At 38.5% G+C, this 20,804-nt stretch overlaps 1 long non-coding RNA gene across 1 annotated transcript in view; it reads left to right on the top strand.

Moving 5' to 3' along the window:
• The window catches only part of LOC134158805 (uncharacterized), a 31,484-nt gene extending 11,541 nt beyond the window's left edge, over positions 1 to 19,943 (top strand). The window contains exon 3 of the long non-coding RNA XR_009962923.1: positions 19,485 to 19,943. This is a non-coding gene — a long non-coding RNA (uncharacterized LOC134158805). The remainder of the gene's footprint in view (positions 1 to 19,484) is intronic.
• The last annotated feature ends 861 nt before the right edge of the window (positions 19,944 to 20,804 follow it).

Below are 20,804 nucleotides of genomic sequence, written 5' to 3'. Positions count from 1 at the left end.
CCCAGAGACTTCAGCTTTTTTTAGGTGTTATCATAACAATTTTTCTTTTTAAAGATATACTCACAGCAGAATTAGAACTGGGTTAAAGGCTTTGAAAGTAGTTCAGATCAGAGCGGTCCTAAAGCAATGGTCTCCTTGCAATGAGAGTGGAAACTGTGGACTGAGCCCTGCTCAGCTTGTTTAAAAAACAAAAAATAAGCTAACATATTAGTCAGTGGCATACCACTCTGGGCAGTGGCAATACAAAGACTGACCTCTTCTACACTGTTTGAAGGACTAGATTGTCACCTGTTTGTATTAAAACTTACTGTAGAGACATAACAAGAGCTGGTGAAGAGCATGCTCTGAGATCCAGTGCCTGATGGGAAAACTGAAATGATGCAAGGATTTCATTGTGGAGTCCTCCTCCACCTTCTCCCCTTAGGAAAAACAAAACTCTAACTCAAGCAGGAATTATTTCAGGCAGGACTTGCAGTGTCTGTTGCACAGGGAGGTCAGGCTAGTATATTACAGAGGTTCCTTCTAGCCCTATGTTTAAATATACAAAAGGGAACACAGGAATACATTAAACCTGTTTGATTGCCAGATCTCTCCATTACTTCTAAGGCCCCTTGCAAATTCCCATTTGCCCCTGCATTTTATGACTATCTGAGAATCAATTCTAAAACTCTCTCCCCATGTTTTCCAATTAGGTTATGCAGAGCTGAGAAGGAAATGGCATTTTACTCCTTCACATACCAAAGACCTATTTGCAACTCCCTCTCCTCTAGAGAAAAGGGCCAGGCAAGGCACCCTTCTTATTCCCCACCTCTTCCTTCATCAATGCAGCTTCAAAAATGAAGGTAAACAAAATATAAATGGGTGTTAACCATTGATTTGGGGGATTTAGTCATTAAACTCACTGTTTTGGTTTGGGTTTTTTTCCATTTGAGTCACAAAGCCAATAATGGGCTTTACTAAGAACTTAATACAAAAATCTGTTGAAATTGATTGAAAGATGCCCAGTGGCTCTGAGATGTATCACACCTCAAATGCCTGCAGAGTATTGGCAGCTTGCTTGACTTCAAAAAACAAGCAAACCCTCAAACAAACAAAAAACCCACCCTAGCTGAAAATCAGTATCAACTTCTTAACTTTTTATACTTCCAATATCATTGGATTCACTGTAATTGTTTAGGATTTGGATTTTTTTTGGAGAAAGAAATCTTATAAATGTATATAAATGGCAGTAAATTTTACGTCCAGCTTGAGCTTTTACAAAATGTTGCTGTTTCTCCCAGTGAGTGAAGAAACTCAAGTATAATTTTGCATTATTATATTTTTGTGATTATTCCTTTACAAGCTGGAAAGACGAAGCCCATATCATATGTGCATTTATGTTATGCGTATTTCTCTAATCTTACACTCCTCACTCATAATTCAGACTTCTCTGTTTGATTTCATGGTAATTTAGACTTCCAACTTTCTATATTTTGTCAATGTTGAAACCATTACTGTAAGTGACATGGAGCCAGATTTATCCTCTTCCAATTCCAAAGTGACTTCAGTAAATCACTGGATTTGTTTTGGTGTCTATGCAGGAAAAGCGTTTACCTTATAATATAGAGTTTTCAGTTTGAGAGCTATCATAATAGTAACTAATCTGCCTCTTCGTGAGGAGGTGGATTTATTTTGAGCGGGTGAAAGGACACCAGTACAGAGAAGAGCTTTTGGCCAGTATATAAATAGATGTAGCTTGACAGCATAACAATAGCTCTGACTTCGCTTTTGCTAAGGGACACCAATATGGGAGAGAGAAGACTGGGTTTCTCCAGTACACTTATTTAGTAATCAAACATCCATATAAAGACATCTCACTTTATTTTGAAGTCATGTCTTTACATCTTTTTTTGGTCTCTTTAGAACAGTTTTTTCAACAGTTTTGTGCTTGTTGTCTTTTCATCTAAGGCTCACTCCAAATGCTGTGAGGTGCACTGAAGAGTTCAGCAGTTCCCTTCACCAACATTGCATTAACAGATTTCTTTCTCAAAACAATTACTTGGCAGCATGTGGCAACAGAGTCATATCTGAAACCTTTTGTCACTAAGTGGGCTTGTCAGAGACAGTCACTTCTGATCTTCACTTTAACACTGTATTTTGCATTTGAAAGTGTGAGTCTTGGTCTTTTTTTTTCTTTTTTTTTCTTAATTCTAACTGTGCAGCCAAAGATTTGATTGTGTCATTTTGATGGTTTTGAAGAGTTATTTTCAGTATGGTAAATTCACAATGATAATTCCCCATCCAGGCATTTAAACTGTTAGTTTGGGGGGCAGGGTTGGTTTTGGGTAAGTTTTGGTTTTTTGTTTTTGTGTTTTTTTGTTGTTGTTGTGTTTTGTTTGCTTGTTTGTTTCTCTTTATTTTTTTTAATTCTTTATTTCTGTTTGAGAAAAAAGAAAATAAATAAATAAACTAAACAAAAAAAACCAAACAAACAAACAATACAAACCCAAAAACTTACAGAATTGTCCAAGACACTTTTCTGGTTAATACTAGAAATACTGAACTTTGTGAACTTTATGCTACTGCCCAACATGAGACTTATATTTTCTTGTGACTATTTGATGAAGTTAATCTTGAAAATGACACTGGTGATTTGGCATACCTCCTCTTATTCATCAGTATATGCTATGTCCCCACCACCCAGGAGATCTGTGGAAACAGGGACCCCACATTTCCCACAGATTTAATTTTCTTTGAGTGCTTGAGAAACTGTTTTGTCTTTATTTGTTCTCTGCATCTTTGCAAGGCTCTGTGAGCAGGAACCCTGCTAGCACAGGTATGGGGAACTGGGTAGTTTTAGGAACTACACAGAGGCATTTGCAGCAGATTGGTGCATGTAGTCCTTGAATTCAAGCCTCGTGGCTCAGCAACAGGACTGCTGTGGGGCAAGCAATCACAGGTAAATGGGCGTTGCAAACAGGCAAGCCAGGTAAGCTAGCGGGCAACTGAGATTTCCGTTGGAAATCTGTTGTCGGGTTGTGGTCCTTCACCATTCTTTTGAAATTAATGTCCATGCCCTCAGAATGCTTTATTAGTGATAAATTGGCATTTTTGCCCAGAAACATGTTTTGCAGGAAAATTTCTGAGCAACTATCATTATGATTTATAAAGCCCTCAAACCAGGCTACCCAGGAGAGCACCTATGCATTTATACCACAACTGATATGAATGGAAACACCTGACCTGCTCAACCTTGGTTACTCTGTCTCTCCCTTGCACCTCTGTTCCCCTGTCCCAGGATGCTGACATCCATCAACCTTCTGGGCATGTTATGCATTTGAATGAGTGCTGGTGGAAACTTGCACATTGCCTGAGAAATGTGGGATTTGAACTGTAGTGGGTTTCTGGGTGAACATCAAGCAAAATGTGGGAGAAAAAGCTAAGGGTTTGTATTTTCAGGCTACTGTGTAAGTCAAGTGGCTTTGTCTTTTCAGTGTGAATTAAGGCTGTTGCTAGAGAAGGTTTTATGTGTGTATGCATACATAATTCATAAAGACATATAAAATCCTGCTAGTGTGGTATAGAACCTTATAATGAAAATAATTTTTCTGTAGCTTCTGTAGGGGCTGAACATGAAGGATCAGCCCTAGGAAGCAGATCTGTTGAGTAAGCGTGCATCACTTTTCAATAGTCTGCTTTCATGTAACAAGGCAAAATAAACAAGAGATACCACAAATTGGTCACTCTGTCTCTCTGTTTAATTTTGTTGAGGTAATGCACTTTCCAGCCTTCCTAGTCAACCAATTTCCTATTGTTTTTTCTTGCACTTCCTTCCACTTTTGATCTTCTTCCAGTTAACGTCCAGTTCTGATATGGAAAAATGGTCCTTCTCCATAGATGGCCACCCACAACTTGCTGTGCATAGACCAGCAGAGCAAGGTCATTTCACAGAGGTCGCCCATCCCTCAAGTATAGCCTCCTCTGGGGTCAGAGCAGTTACTCTCCAGTAGCTCTATGCAGAATGGTTTGAACCTAGCACATGAACTAGGCTATTACGGCTATGATGCTGTGCATGATTACAATGTTGAGATAAGTATTTTTCTTTGTGGAAAAAACATCACAAGCCTGTTTATGGCTGTAAGAGGTTGGCATTTGGGTTCAGAACTGCACCAAAAATTACAGAGTGCCCCCTGCTGAGATCCTGTTTATTGATAAGGCAGAGTGGAGAGTGCCATCTGCTGCTTCTTACCTATAAAATAAATTATTCTCCATTTGTGTTTGCAGCGCCTTAGTGTTGCTGTTACCAGTGTTGGAGTTGGGGGACAGTGGCTGGACTGTGTGCTTGCCAGCCGTTAATCTCTGCACTGGGATGTGGAGCTTGCATCACCACTGAAGGCAAAGGATGTGTTATTCGTTGGAGACCAAAGCACCAATGAATAACTAGTCAGCAGTGCTTTGTAGATGTGGGAAAGCTGATGCCCTGCATAAAATGGCATTATCACCATCCATTATAACATACTACAGGCAGCTGTCAGTGATGTCATTGATAATTCTTCAATCTGGTTTCCTGTAGCTAGCAGTTGGTCCTGCTGTGGGTATCAGGGAGGCTGAGTAACTCCTCAGTGTGTCCATTGGGACTAAACACTGGTGGAAAGACCAGAGATCTTGGAAGGAAGATGCGTGTAAATTCAGGGTTGAACAGAAAAGAAAACACGATCTACCATTACTAGTCCCAGAGGTTAGAGCCTCAAAAGTTACTTTAGTGGTTGCTATTCATGTATCTGAAATGCAGAACAAACTACTCTGGTGTAAATTGTACACCTCAGGTTGTGTATTCCTCAGCTGTAAATAGATGTATCATGGATTCTTGGTTTTTATCAAACAGGAAAGTTTGTCTCTTTCCTAATCCTTTCCTCACCAATCTAAACACCAGCTTTGCAATCGCGTCCCTCTAGAATGGAACTATGATGCCAACAGCTTGCAGCACCTTGTAAAATCTTTCCCAGCTTTTCCAAGCAGGGAGCTTTTATCTACTTGCCTGACACTTGAGCAAGGACTTCAGCTACTTGAACTGGCTGCTTGTCAAATATAGCTTAAGAAAAAAGCAGGACAGAGTTCATCTTGTGTGAGAGGTTTTCTTGGTTCTTTCACTAAAGTAAAAAAAGAATATTTTATGCTGTAATATTGAATCACTGATTTGGTGGGGTTCACATTGCACATCACATTAGGTGTCTCTCTGCATACATGTGGGATTAGAATATATTAGAAAGTGCTTTATCTCAGTTTAAGTAAGCCTAGAAATTAAATAGAGAAAAAAATTGGTTGGACATTCACAAATATGCACTGCTAAGAGTTTTTCTTGATACACAGTTTTGAATTCTTTGTCTTATCCCTTTACTGCTCTTGATAGCCTTAGTCTTTGCTTTTAAATGGGGAACAGCAATATACTGATTTCCATGGCAAAAGCCCATTGTCACTGATATTTAAACAATGGTTTTCCTAGACCAAGGAAGAATGAGAGTAGTGACTGTAAATTGCAATAAGTGGTTTTGCACCATAAATCAAGCAATCAATGAAATTGAATTCTTGCCTTGAAAAGCCAAAAGGTGGGCTCACTTTCCTGAAATGTATTGCTACAGACACCAGAGGTGTAAATCTTCATCATGTTACATTGCAGTGGAACCAGTGGGACATGGGATAAGAGACACCCATCACAAAAAAAGGAGCTCTGTCGTTCTTGTCCTTCATGGCCTAATAGGAGAATGTTATCCTTGCTCAGTCCGGGAAACTGATTTATACTTACATCCAAATCTGCTGTTCACTATTGTGTTAGTAAGACAATATAATTTTTTCTGTTATTTTAATCTCACAAATATTGGAACCCAGTTTCTCCTCTTTGAATAGAGTTTGAGGCAATTGGTTATTTTCCCATATTTTGCATGAAGTAGGTTGATTTTGGTTTTATGTAATACATAAGAAATCCAGAAAGGATGTATATTAGTCTAAAGCTCTAGAGATCTGTATGAATGAACATAGGGAAGACTGAAGACAGCATTTAAAGAACACCCAGAAATCAGACTTTTAATTATGTCTTCACATATTCAGCAAAACCTACATTTGTGCTGTGTTGCTATATCACTGTAGAGCTGTTGATATTTAAATGTTACACTGCATACCGCTACCTCTTTGCTGTTTGTTATAATGTGAAATTGTGCTTTAAAGCTGCACTAATACAGCAGTCCTTTCCTTTTATTTGTGTATTTAAAGTAAATTTCATTGAATGTGTATTTTACTACTTCTGCTGTACTTAACACTATGTGTAATCTAAAAGTAGAATAGTACTCTTCAGCTGATAATTCTTGAAATAAGAGTAAGATCTACCTCATGTTCAGTCATGTGAAACAAAGACCGTTTTATTTTACATGCATTAGAATGATCATAGATATTTAATTTTGATTTTTCTTCTTTCCTAAGATATACCATGTTTTGCATGTATTCCTAAGTGCATACAGTTATAAACAACTATGATGAAGCTGAAACGCGCTGTTACAAATGCTGTGGCCTTTTTTTTTCTCATTCTGTTTTGTTACACAATGCATATGACTGGCCAGAAAATGATCCTTTGTCCTAAAACAATCAAGCTTTTGAAATTTTTGTTATGATGCCAAGGTATGAATGAAAGAGCAGGTGCATGCAAGTGCATCTCAACCTCTTCTGTTGGAATTGTTCCACTTGGTATAAATAACTGAATGTTCAACTGGCGATAGCAGAGAGAGGAGGAATAGAGCCAGTGAGCAAGAATGACCATATAGCTGACTGACCAGAACAGTCATCTGGGCTACGGAGGAGCACAAGTTCAGTTCCTTCCTCTGCATCTTGCAAATATATCCATGATTCTTGCAGGAATGTCCTAATCGTTAGGATACGGACTATTTTGGAACCACTTTCACTCGCTTGCATGTGTCTGATAATTGGTATAAGGGCTAACATTTCCTCAGAAGTTAGTGTCTTTTATTTGGGAAAAAGATTTTGGCCACCTCCCATAACATATAGCATTTATAACATTAGTTTGTCATGCTTTCTGATGTATATTGGCGTTAGTCAAGTCTAAGATAAATACAGTGAAAAAACTTGTGGGGAACTAGAACCTGAAAATTAAATTTGCAAGAGTAGGGTATATCATCTGTTTCTTACACCTGCTTAGCTTCTAAATTTGATATCTTAAAACTGTTGGAGTTGTTATAACTTCAGATAAAATGTCTTCCCACAGGCAAAAGGTAATTTTTCATAAGCTTTTAAAAAAAACTAATGAAGTAGTAATCTACAGTATTTTATTATTTAGAACCCCAACCTTGGGGATATGATTTGCAAGGATTTTTTTTTTTAGATCTAAATTGAGGGTATACTTGGGAGGCGCCTCTGTGAATGTATCTGTTACTCTTTTCTATGGTTTGTTCTTTCTACCAAATGCTGTCTCCATTCGGTCGATAGGAACACTACCACCTCTTTAAGTGGTAATGCTCCCTGCAGAGTTTTTAGCCTGTAAGAGATATGATTAGGGGGTGATAGTGTTAAGCACTCCTCCTGTATCTCCTGGCCCACTATGATAACCTTAGGGTTACAATGCGTGTCTGACAAATACAATTCCATTGTGACTAGCGCCTTATGGCAATTTAGGAGGCTTATTCATCATTTTACAACAGACTTATGTCAGGGATTTTGCTTATTTGCCCTTCACTGGTGTACAGTAGTTGTAGGTTTATCTCTAGGAGTCCAGCCCTAATAACCAGTAACAAAGTGCTTAAGCTCTAAGCTTGTGAGGAATGGACTTGCATTATACTCCAACTGCACCTTCTCTCTTCACTGATAAGACAATGTGTCTTTGAGAGAATGAAGGATTTGTACAAACTGATCCTTTACAATACAGTATATGCGTTGGAAGAAGATACAGGGGAGTACATTGTTGTTTAACCATTGAGATCCTAGATTTTTACATAAAAAACACATCCTTGCTGTCATTAGCAATGTTTCTTTTAAAATATGAAAATGAAGAGATATCTTGCCTTGGAAATTGCACTACAAAGTTGTTTGTAATGATGATGTGGGATTTGGAAGAACTGAGTTACTTTTGATGAAATCCCCATGATTATGGTTTAAATTACACAGATTTATTCAAGGAACAACAAAAGTGTTTTTTTTTTTTATTATTATTCAGATTCCTGCTGGGTTCTGGATATTAATTAGGTAGTGGCTCCAGATGAAATCCAGGAGAGAGGAAAAAAATGCTACTCACATTTTAATAACCGAGAGAATTTTAAGTGGCTAACCATATTGTTTACTATATATCAGTCTGAAGAATAAAGAATAAAAGCGCATGAATAGACAGGCACACAGCATGGAAGAATAGCGCCATACACCCTAGCTACAGTGCATTGTATATGCAAGGTTTAGATCTTCCACCCAGCAGATTTAGAGCATGAGGGGGCAACATTTGAGAAGTGTGTACTGAACAAACACAAACATGAGGATTGCCTTTTTTCAGTTTTAAGTGTGAAAACATTAGCTCTCCTTCTATGCCTTTGAAGTCTTCTCTTTCTAGCAAAGCTCTGGCAGGAGGGAGGTCTTTCAATTAGTTTCTCACCCATAATGATTTCTTTGAGAAATTTTAATCAGGTTTTCCATCGCAGAGTGCATTTGTTGCTGGTACTTGATCTCTTGGCCAGCTGAAGCTTCTGTGGTCCTTTGTCTCTTGAGCAGTTGGGCCTTTTATAAACTTTCTGGCATAGCTGTTAATCACAGAACTTTTCTACCTTTTTTTTGAGGTGCAAAACTGTGCACAGAGGAAAATACCAGTGTACTGACATGAGCTAATTATCTGCAAGGTTTTCAAGATAAGAGATAGCGTGTTAGCAGTAATGCCTACAACGGTGTAATTACTTTCTGTTTCCATTATTTTGTAGTAACCATGTAATTAGCTCACTGTACCAGAAGCTGTCTGCTTTTCATGACAACCTGTACTGCTAATCACTAGAAAAGTTGTGTAAGTGATCTGTAGCCTTTATGCTCGTACAGTAGCAGCAGGTAATTTGAAGGGGCAGCTATATGCTAGCCACTTCTGTAGGGGTACAGAGTGAGAAAGACTGGCAAAACTGTAGTTGCAGAAGAACTGAAACCTTTGTTATAACATCACAGAAATATTTAGTAAAGTGTTAGCCACACCATGCAATTTCCTCTGGATTATAATATACGTGTCTGTCCTTATTCTGTTGAACCTGGTCTATATTAAGGAATTTTGAATGATTTGGTAATGGTTGATTCCCTTAAACAATATAATTTATTTTGACTCTCTGATCTTCAAAAGGGATGCCTTCTTATAAAAGCAGAACTTCAGGCAGGAAAGGGCTCAGCAGGGTCAGATTATTCACTATGAAAGGGGCATTCTTCTGTGGGGCATTTCTCAGGAATGGTGTCCTCTTGTGAGGAGTTTCTGTCCGTTGCGTGACTTGCCCACTGCTGCCTATGGCAGTTCCCAATGTCAGTGAAAAGAGAGGTCATGGTTGCACCAGTGGTCTCTCAGAGGTGGGGCTACTGTACCCACTAGGCACCAAGGTCAGGCTGATGCTTGGGAGAAGTTGCTGTAAGGAAGAGGAAGGGCAGACCCAAACCAGGTCCCTACAGAGCTGCCTGCTGCCTACCCAAGGTCACAGCCATTGAATCAGTTTAGGACAATGGCACTGCAGGTGATGGAGCAGAGCAAAAAACATCTGGCACTTTTATACTAAATTGTTTCTGCTCTTTCTGCTTCATAAAAGCTGGCTTTCGTGGAGGTGAGTGAAGTCTCCCATGTGCACAGTACTTTAGAGTAGAAGAAAGAAGAAGTACCAGTCTTGTACACATTTAGAAGTTCAATTGGGATTTTTTTTGCTGCTCTATCCTGCGACCCCCCCTCAGCTTAAGTACAAATTCACTAAATATGGGGGATAGAGAGCATGCTATTTATCACCATTCCCTCCTACTTAATTCTAATGCTGTTGTCAGTTAATTATAGATGCTACTTTCTCAGATAATATTGCATAATTCAATGGAAAACAAAAAAACTCTGTAAAAAGTGGTTATTAAATTCAGCTTTAGATATTTGATACCATTTCCAAGTACCTCTTTATTTGTTTGAAAAAAGGAATCCTCTTGAAATGTGCTGTTTCTTCTTCCCTCTGTGGCCTTGGAGCTGGTCCCTCTGAGCACTGCTTGTACATTAATTATTATGGTAAGTAGGGAAGATCAGGTGATAACATCAATCCTCTTAAAGCACACTACCAAGGCTTTAAGGCAGGCAGCAGTGCTACATGGTTGTAAGCTATATGCTGCCCGATTTATTTATTTTTTAATGCATCAGTAAAAACAAGGCATTCTTTAGCTCCTGTTTCATTCTTCATCCTGGTCCTGTCTTTGCAGATAGCTCCTCTTGTTGTGGTTGCTATTCCTTGTGCTCAGTGAATTGCTTTGTTGTGTGCAGGAGGCAGCAAAATCAGGACCTCAGAATAAAAACCTCTGCACTGATAGACTGGTTGCGCCAAAAGCCACCTCTGTTTAATTCCACTGAAATCAGTGAAGTTAGGCTAGGCGTTATTTGGGATCCACTCTAAACCATTGCATTGCTCACTGCTTTAAAAAAGTGTTTAGCATGTGTTTTCAGTTCCCTAGGAGCTGTGTGTGTTTGAGCAGTTCTGTGAGTGCAAGGAAAGGAGAGGCCACCAGTGTGAGCTACTCAATCTTCTTTCCTCTCAAGTACTAGCAGTAAGACACGTTGCTTTAGCAAACAGAAGGGATCCTATTACTGGCACAAAGGGGTAGCACATGAAGACTAAGTAATTTAGTCTTTATAAGGAAGATTATTAATATTCCAAACACTTTAGGGTGTCCCAAAACTTCAGCAGATCATGATATATACAAGACACATCTTTTTCACTGGCACCATTAAGAAGTTTTAACTAGATGTCACAAGATCAAGTAGTGCTGTAATAGAAAATTTATTCCCAACACTTCCTTATCATCCAGGGATTAAAACAGATTCCTCACAGCTAGAAGGTTCAGACTGTAGTTTGTTGTTGGATGAAACATCTAGGCTGTCCTAACTTGGTTACATGGACTATGATCTCTATTTTTGTTCCTTTGAAGTTCAGTTTCAATATAGTTCTAACATAGCAAAATTTTTCATTGAGTAAAAAAATTTAAAAGACAGTTGATGTTTTTATCAAGTTTCTCTTTATATCAACACAGTGCTGGGACTCCAGGTCAGGTTCTGTTCTCAGTGCCATCTGTTGTCAGTGATCTAGTGATGTGGAATAGATAAAACACTACAAGTTCCCCCATGCTTGGCTTGAAGAGTGTCACATACCAATGTGGCTGCTTTTCTTTGCCTTCTTACCTGCTTTCTAGATAAAATGCTATGCAGAAGCAAAACAGAGAAGGTAAACATGCTGAAACCTCCATGACAAGTCCACTCTTCTGAAGACCAGGACAATAAGCTCCAGTAATGCTGGGGGTTTTGATATTCATTAGCTGCCATTCAAACTGCCATGCAGCTGTGTTGGTATCTTATTCTGTATCTCCCCATTGAATTAAAAAAATAAAAATAATTTGGCAGAGCAGTAGAAAAATGTCAACAAAATCCATGGGGTTTTAAAGGTAAAATATTTACAAACAGTTTGTAGCTGGTGACTTGAATACTGCAAATATTTGCTCTAATTGCAAACTGGCTACCTGAATACTCAGCATAAAACCACACAGAACTACATAAAACATGGGAGAATGCAACAGTCTGATGTATTTTGTTGCATCTGTAAACTTGAAAATTTTATTTTGGATAGCAAAAGAGATGAAGCCATAAATGGCTGTCCTTTTTTTCTCATTTCAACTGATTTAGCATCAGATTCAAGAGGGCTGGGTTTGGTGGACAATGTATATAGACTGCATTGACCTCTTGTCCTGTGTTCAGAAGTAGCAGTCATTTTTCTCCTTCTTAGTAGTTAGTGCAGTGCTGTGTTTTTGATTTTAGGCCTGGGAACAGTGCCGATAACACCGATGCTTTTAATTGTTGCTAAGTCGTGTTTAGTCTGACCAAGGACTTTCTGAGTCTCACGCTCTGCTGGGGAGGAGGGGAAGCTGGGAGGAAGCAGAGACAGGACACCTGACCCAAACTAACCAAAGAGATATTCTATACCACAGCACATCATGCCCAGGATATAGAACTGGAGGCAGTTACCCAGAAGGGCTAGATCACTGTTCGGTCAGGCTGGGTATCAGTTGGCTGGTGGTGAGCAGCTGTATTCTCTTCCCTTGTTATTTCCCTTATCATTATTATTACTGGTAGCAGCAGTAGTAGCTTCGTGTTATACCTTAGTTACTGGACAGTTCTTATCTCAACCCGTGGGAGTTACATTCTTTCAATTCTCCTCCCCCTCCTTCCGGGAGTTGGGGGAGGGAGAGGTGGGAGTGAGTGAACGGCTGTGTGGTTCTGCATTACTGACTGGACTTAAACCACAACACCTCTGCATGCTCCAGTGCTGAGTGCATGATGGATGTGTGCTCTACCACATTTCTGCTTGTCCTAGTTACTTGTCACTCCATGAAGATATTATAGAAAATTTACGTATTTGAGGTGGGAAAGGGATTAAATGAGTTTTGAGCCATCTCCATATAATAGTTTTGAACATCTACTGTACATTTAATCATCAAAACAAGAAAAGAGGTGTACTTCAAACAATCAAAGCTGCCACAAAAAGGGTTAGTTATCTCCAGTTTATCTTTGTGTTAACTTTATAGAGCTGGAGTAATGCTAGTCTCATTTACAGTCATGGAAGAGATAATTTGCTTTTCAGTATGATATTTTAAACCAATAGATCCTGTGGATGTTGATAGCTTAACACTTCTGCAGTACTTCATACCACACTTATGCCATTATATGGGCAGAATGACTTACCCATTTACAGGAATATTACTACCTTATAAGCTGATATAGCTCTTCATTTGGCTTACCTTGTGTAACTAAGAAAAAGGAAAGTAAGAAGGAAAAGTATTGTTTCTCACACTTGGGGAAAAAGTGTTATAGCTGCAAAGAACACTGTATTTTTTATTTTTTTTTTCTGAAGAGATACTTGAAAATTACAACAATAGCTGCTTTTGAAGTATCTATCTGTGGGTGTTAAAACACCTTGCTTGCATACTAGTAGATGTTCCTTCTATAGGGCACAAAGCCAATGATCAGACCTACTAACAAAGTGAGATTAATTTCAATGTCTGTTTTTGGGGAGTAGTTTAATTGCAAAGTTGACTCCTATTAAAAGAGAACAATGAGAAAACAGGTAAGTTATATCTGTGGTCTTGCTGGTCCTTCTCCTAAATCAGCAATTATACCACTGCTGGCACATTAAGCTGACCTGCATTTTTAATTTGTGTTTTTGAAAAGAACATATTTGGTTCTGGGACACTTGTCAATGTGTTGCCTAACTGTGGCTTGGCAGAGAGTGCCTAGCATGGCTGTTGTGCAAATTAATTGGCTCCATAGGACACAAAGGTGATGGCAGCCTCTTTGGCCTCAGTGACTGTTCCCCCTCTCACAGGCCATTCAGGCACTGCCTGCCTCAATGAGAAAAGTTTGCTGCCTCTAGTAGGTGCAGGACAGCAGAGGGTAACAGAGGCCAGGAACTTCCAAAGCTCAAGTTTGTCTGTAATTACACCCAGCTTTCTGGAGCTAGTCCTGTGGCATGTCTGGAGATCAGTTCTAGAAGGCACAAACCTTCTTTGTCATTTTTCTTAGCAGCAAGTATTATATGAAAGTCTTCCTCACCACCACTTATGCCTTACAACCCTTTGCCATCCTGGTAGGACAAGAAAATGGTACTAAATGAGGATCTATCAGACAATTAACTTTTTGGTGATGACTGAGGCCAGTCAGGGAGGGAAATGCACATATCAGGCCCAGGAGTTCTCCTAGTGAATCAATAGCACTGGCCTTGAGAAGAGTGGGATTTGATTTAGCTCTATGACAGAAGCCACCTGTAGAGTGCCAGTGTTTTTGCTGCTGATGCATAAAGCACATCCTCATAAAGAGGTGGAGTGGAGGAACTGCAATATGAGGGTTTTAGTAGTTGCTAATTGACTTCCTGGTTTGGGAGCTGAAATAGATAAACTTCTGTGTTAAAGGCAAGGTGACTTAAAAGCTGTTGTCTTGATGGTTGTGGGGATGCAAGGAAAGAGCTAAGTATACAGTTATATAGCTCTGTGTCTATTACTGTTGTACTATACACCTGAAGGTATACATATGGATTAGAACAAAGGCTGTAGTGTAGACTGGAAATGACACAGAAATCTTTTGAGAAACTGTGAAATTTCACATGAGGAGCTCCCCTCTAAAAGTGAAAATGAAAACGAGAAAAAGGTTAACCCCCAACTTTTCCTAAAAGATGTGTAAAGAAGATTACACAAAGCACTTTCATCAGGAATCCTTCTAAGATGCAAATATGTTTAGAATAAGTATTAGGTAAAAGAAAAGTTTGATTAATGGAACCTGTCCTTTCTAGTTCTCTTGCAGTGTGGAAGGCTCTGTGTTGTGCTGTGTGTGCGCACATTTCAGCAGTAGCATAAGCATGCTGGCAAAAGCCACTGCCAAGTCTCATTAGTTGCAACTCCCGCAGACTTATTCAGCCATAGAACTTTTATTTGTGGTGTAGTTTTACATTAATTTGGGACTTGGGTTTCCTTGAAATTTCAAACTGCATAGAGCAAAGTCTATCCTGTTTAAAGGAAGACAAAAACAGAAGAAGGGTAGATCTTAGGGGAGAAGCAAGATGATCTGCCCCTTCAGTTCATTAGGATTACTATATGTTCTCCTTTTTGTTGACAAGTCCAAACCCCCCAATAAGTGAGAAATTTCTTACCCAGCATACTGTTTCAGCCAATGTTGTGTAATTGCCCAGTATCATAGGCATAAACAGCAGGAGGGCAAAGGAGTTCAGTCAGGACCCCCCAGTGTTTGTGTTTGGTATGAAACACTCCATACGAAAATAATGATTTTGGCTCCTTGAGCCTCGCTCCAGTAGTATTTTCAAAAACTTTGCCAGTTGCTGTTGTACTTTGTTCTTCAAGACTACACTGTAGAAAATGCAGCTTCACTAAAGAGTGGCCAAAGGTTAGACATTTGTGGGGAAATAAAGGAATTTTTTATATATATCAAAGACTTGTGCAAATACATGAATTTATTTTGGATAATATTTGGTGTGTTTCCAACAGGGCTGAGCTGTCCACCACTTCTAAAATTGCCAGGATTCTGCCTGGCTTTAATTTTTGCTACCATTCTCTGAATAACCGTGGCTGCTGAAGACATTTGTTGAAAGTAACTAATGATAATTTTACACATGAAAAAAGAATCCAATCAAGCACTTCTGCAGATTCTTACCATTAAGTTTATATTATGGACTTTAAATGGATGTTTTAATTAAGCTTTCCTATTAATCAGAAGATTTCTCAAATTAAGACTAGATCCTTTGTGGCCAGTATTTCCTTTTGCACTTTTAAATTAAAACTTGGAAATATTAACCAGTGACAGGCAAGTCATAAATGCAGGCAAGGAAAAGCTTTGCTTTTTATGTTGGTGTCAGCTGGAGATGAGCTATTCTGGTGGCAGGACATTTTCCAAGCACACTGGGGAGACAAAACAAAAGGTTTATATGGTAGGAAAAAAAATGTATTTATTGATCCTTCCATCTGTTATATATGTATACTGTATATCAAATCAGCCATCTCCCAGGAATTTCAATATCCTGAAAGTGGACACCAAAGTGCCTTTAATTAAAATACTTCTCTGAATATATTTTGCTTACTATTCATACTTAAACTATTAAAATGTGGCAGAATGGAGCTGATGGACATCGAAATACTTCAAAAGATCCATCATTTCTCAGCCCAGTGACGTAAATTCTTATATTATTTTATGCATGAGAAAAGCAAGACAAAGTTCTTTTAAGTATGTTATCTACAGGTTTGAGAACAGATTTTGACTCAGTCCCCTGAACTAACTGCTAAAAATACATACTTCCTAAGAAAACCAAAAGCAGACACAATTCAAACATGCAGGAGAAAGAAAGGGGCGACTGAAGCTATGACGTGACTTTGAACTTTCAAGTCCCTCAAATTGTGGCTCAGACTGTTGTCAAACACAGCTGCACAAAGGCATGTTGAAAAGCTGTTGGGAAGGTTTGGGGTGGCAGTCTGCATTTATCAGTTCTCAGGTCTGCATTTGAGTTTTATATGTGTATATCATGCATGTTTTATATCATAGATAAATATCACAAATATCTTTTACATGTAAGGAACATATATAAATACAAAAGATTGGATATTGCTGAGGTTAGGAAATAAGAACTGTTAATCTGGGGTCAGCCCAATGGCCTGTGTAGGCAGATGTCCTGTTTTAAACAGTGGCTGCTATTCCAATGATCCAGCAAGTGTTATCCCACTTAATGGAAAAATTAAGTAATTACACAATGATGCAAAACTTTTTTCTAACCCCATGAAGACGTTTGCTGCCCTCCATTTTAGAGCATGTGCATTGGTACCCTATGTGTCTGTCTTGTTGAAAGTTGCTTAAGTTTTGAGAACAGAAAATAACTCCAAGGATCTTGAGCTGAATTCATCCCAAATGTAACTTGATTAGGAAAAATCTTTTCAAGAGATTAATACCACCTTTACATATTCAGGAGGGGACTTGTACAGGCATATGCCCTTCAACAGACTTCTATGCAATTTTATCTGAAATCTTTTCAGCTTCAGTGTGGAAAACTTCACATCTTACAGAGCACCTCTGGGAGCCCCCCCTTGGGTAGACTCCTTAGCGAATGCAGGTTTTGGGTAAGAGGCAGAGGGCAAGGAATCCACAAAGTTAAATCCCTGTCTTGGCACACAGAAGAGGTCAACAGTGTCATCCTGGGTGCTCTTTGTGTGCAGAGTGTTGGGTCTTCCCCTTCAGAGGGCTTCACCACTGGTGTGTTTCCAGAAGGGAAGATATTACAGTCCTTCTGTTCAAGCTGCAGCAGGCTAGGTGTAGTTTTACTGAAGCCAGAAAACTTCGGTCTGAACCTGTACATTTTTGTCTTTTGAGGTATGGCTCGTTAAAAGAGCTGAATATTATTTTCTTTTTTCTAATGGGCTCAGTAGCTTTGTAAAGTAGGGTCATTACCACATGAGAGATCAAGCTTTTTCACCCTATTGGTCTTTTTTGATCTTGAAAAAGGTCAGAAGAATAGAAGTCTTAAGAGAAGTTCCTTAGCAGCAATTTTTGACGTTAGTATCTTCACCCTTTCTTTCCCCCATCACTGTTGTACAGCTTAAGCATAAGGAAGAATACCTTTAGTTAGGTTTGGGGTTTTTTATATAGTCATACTTGAGAGCAGACCTGAAAGCTACATCTTTGTTTTCTGCTGGCTATGTATTTCTTCCAAGGTCCCAGCTCAAGTGAGTGATATCCTTGTGGCTGTAAAACCTTAAGGGGGACCCCTGCATACACTCAGAAACACAATTGCAAAAAGCTCATTCCTTTATACAGCGGATTACTTTTAGATTTAATTCAATGTGATCTGTACAGATTCCCTTCATCTAAGGGGAGGTCTGATTCTCTTAGCTGACTTACACAGCCACACACCAAGAGAGCCTTATTTTGTGGAAGCCAAATCTTATTAATGGCAATCTGCTGCCCATCTTTTAATTAGCCAGAGAAGCAGTGACATTTCACAACCACAGCAGTGGTAATAATGTAGCATTGTAATATAAAATAAGGTAAAGTGTCCACCAGGATTGAAAGCCTCCATTTATCCACATTAGTCTACAGACTGGATTCTCATTTTATAGGGGGAATTGATGTATCTATTTTTGTTATGTCACAAATACACAAAAAGCTAACATTTTTAACTTCTGAAAGGTCTTCAGAGTTGGCTTACTTGGAGATTTGGAAATGGTGCAGTTTTCAAACGAAGTGTGAAACCTTATTCCGCAGTCTGAATTCCTTGGGTATGATGTAAATACTAACTGATCCTTTAATGAAGCCACAAACCTTAATAAGATTTATCAAAATATTTCCAATATTTAAAGTTTAAAGCTACTACCTTTTTTTGACAGAATTTTCAGGCCCTTACACTGTGGATATGCATGGCTTCATATTAACTTAATTACAAACTTTGTGGCATATTCTTTCTATCTGTGAGTTGATTTTATCAGGAAAACTTTTATTATTTAGATTGTACGCTGCTTGGTATAAGGACTTCTCTCTCTTGTGGTTTGTATGGTCTTGTGTTCTATAATAATTCATAAACAATTTGTGCTGCAATAATTTTCCACTTATTTTTCTTTGTTTTATAAAATACATTTTATGCTGCAGTTTCAGCGTATGTCTTTGTGATTCAGTAAACTTAGTTCAGAATCAATACTTACATTTCCTTCCCCATCTTAGTAAAGGACATATGAAATGCATGAGACAAAGTAAGCTCTTTCTAAAGATATGGACTGAAATTGAAGCTGCACTTAGCAATGTGAAAAGCTGAATAAAGAGTTTTGAGTTTGGGAAGTGATACAGAGGAAAAATACTGAGGACTGTCAAAGAGTATCAGAGCACCGTGGAAGCAGCACTAACCAGTGCCACTGCCCTACTTTTTCAGTTTGCAAACTGAAATAACTGCTTATTTTGTGTACCGTTAACCCTAAAAGTCTTTTATTGTGAGCAGCAGAGAACAAAATTTACTTAGAAACAGAAGACATTTAAGTCAGTGGCAAGTGCTCTTATTCTAAGATGGGAAACAGGAACTGGAGGAGGAACACTACCCTGTTTTGCAGGTGTTTTCCATGAACCATAAATTATGAACAAACATACCATTAATGGCATTGAGAGCTCTAAGTCCACAATATATGCTCAGCTAATAGAATCTTAACTGGGTATTGGGGGTATTATGGTGATTCATATTACTGCTACCATGGTTCACCTGTGTTTACAGTACAGATAGGATAGTTACTCTTCCTGAATTTTTGACTCACCCTACAATACAACAATGAAGATAGATATTTGGTTTGGAAAACTGTAAGGGAAATTTGTGGAGTGAAGACATGCATGTCTTTAGAAGGTGTCATATGGTAAAACTTCTGATTCTTTCCTGCTTAGCATCCATTGTAAGTATTCGCAAAATAATAGGTATGGTCATGACAGTCAGATATACTGGGATACAACTCCATAATGGACGTTTTAAATCATCCTTTTGAACTTTACTTTGTTTTGTACCTAATAAAAAAATAAGAGATTAGATGGCAAAGATACACATTACAAAATAATAGAAGTATCACAAGACAAAAACATGTTCTAAAAGCTGTGCATTTTGTGTTTACAATACTGGATTGACAGCTGTGGTTCTTATTGGCTGTGTGACTGCACTTACTTGTAAGGAAATCTTATTTTGTTCCCATTACAGGAATTAAGAGGAAACTGGGGCTACTAGAAATGTTGTGTATGCATGAGCTATATAAAGGCTGGCTTGTACAGAGGAGAAAATTCTTGGAAAGGGAACTAAAGCACAGTTCTGTGGACATGACGAAGATGATTGCTGAGCTGAAGACATGCATGCTGGTATAAATCAAGGTTTTTCTGCAGTCACCAGAGTTCGTGTTGTTCCATTAAAAGTACCCCAAAACAGCAGTCCTCATCTTTAATTGAATGCTGTAGATTATGACAACTAAGTCATTGAAGCAATTGCTTTTCTAGCATATGACCATGATCAAAATCTTTCTTTTCTCAAGTCAAATACACGCATAGGCAACTATTAATTTTGCCTGTGTCAAGCCCTCACCAATATGATTAAAGAAACCAGGCCATAGCTTCAAACAGAGTTCAGTTAGAATAATTCCTTAAAACTACCATCATAACAGCTGTTCTTTTTTTTTTCTGTAAAGTTCAGGCCTAAACAGGCATGTTCTCATAAAACTTATCAACTATGTGTTAAGTCACAGAGAATGGTACTTTGCAGTCAAAATGGGGTATTTCCCCATGCACACACTTCTCTTCCATGTCCTACATGCTATGGTGTGGTATGGTCTTCCAGCATTACCTCTGATGGACAGGATTAGGGGAAATCCTTGTTTCTTTGGTGATTTTCAAACACTATCAGACAATGATGCCAACTAAGAGTGAATTAATGAGATATTGGAGCCTGGCAAGTAGAAAGTGGCTTTAAATAACCCTGATTAGCCTTTTCTCAGTTCCTTAGAGTGCAGGCAAGGCTTGAACAACAACAAAGACCCCACACTCACACTTTTTATTAGTTTGGTGGAAAAAGAGTGTGCTTTTCAGAGGGTGTTAATTAAAAGATTTAGGCTCCATTCACACTGCCCATATCCCTTGTTTCATCTTTCCCTCCTTTTTGTGTAGTTTGTTTGCAATGTGAGAGGTAGAACTGCTGTTATGACAGATAATGTTGACTTTTAAAGAGTTTGCTCAGATCTTATCTGTGAGAAAAATATAAGCCCTAATTGAACATATGAGTTCCACTTTTTATGTGATGGCTTCATTAAAAATGAACTTTTATTTTAAGTAATTTAAAATGTCTTTCACTCTTTCCAAAACAAGTTTTCACCTCTTTTCTGTCTTTCTCAAGGGATATGTCCCCTACATCTTTGTAGCTGCTACATTTGCCTTTTCAATGAATAAATAAAACAAAAAATCTTGAAACCCTTTAATCATAAAGTTGTGCTTCTATAAACCTTAAGCATATTAAAATCATTGCATCAGTTATATG

This window comes from Pezoporus occidentalis, unplaced genomic scaffold (genome assembly GCF_034315485.1).
Source record: "Pezoporus occidentalis ecotype Australia unplaced genomic scaffold, CSIRO_AGI_Poc_V1 ctg135, whole genome shotgun sequence".
Classification (NCBI taxonomy): Eukaryota; Metazoa; Chordata; class Aves; order Psittaciformes; family Psittacidae; genus Pezoporus; species Pezoporus occidentalis.
This window is presented reverse-complemented; position numbering and strand designations above follow the sequence as displayed.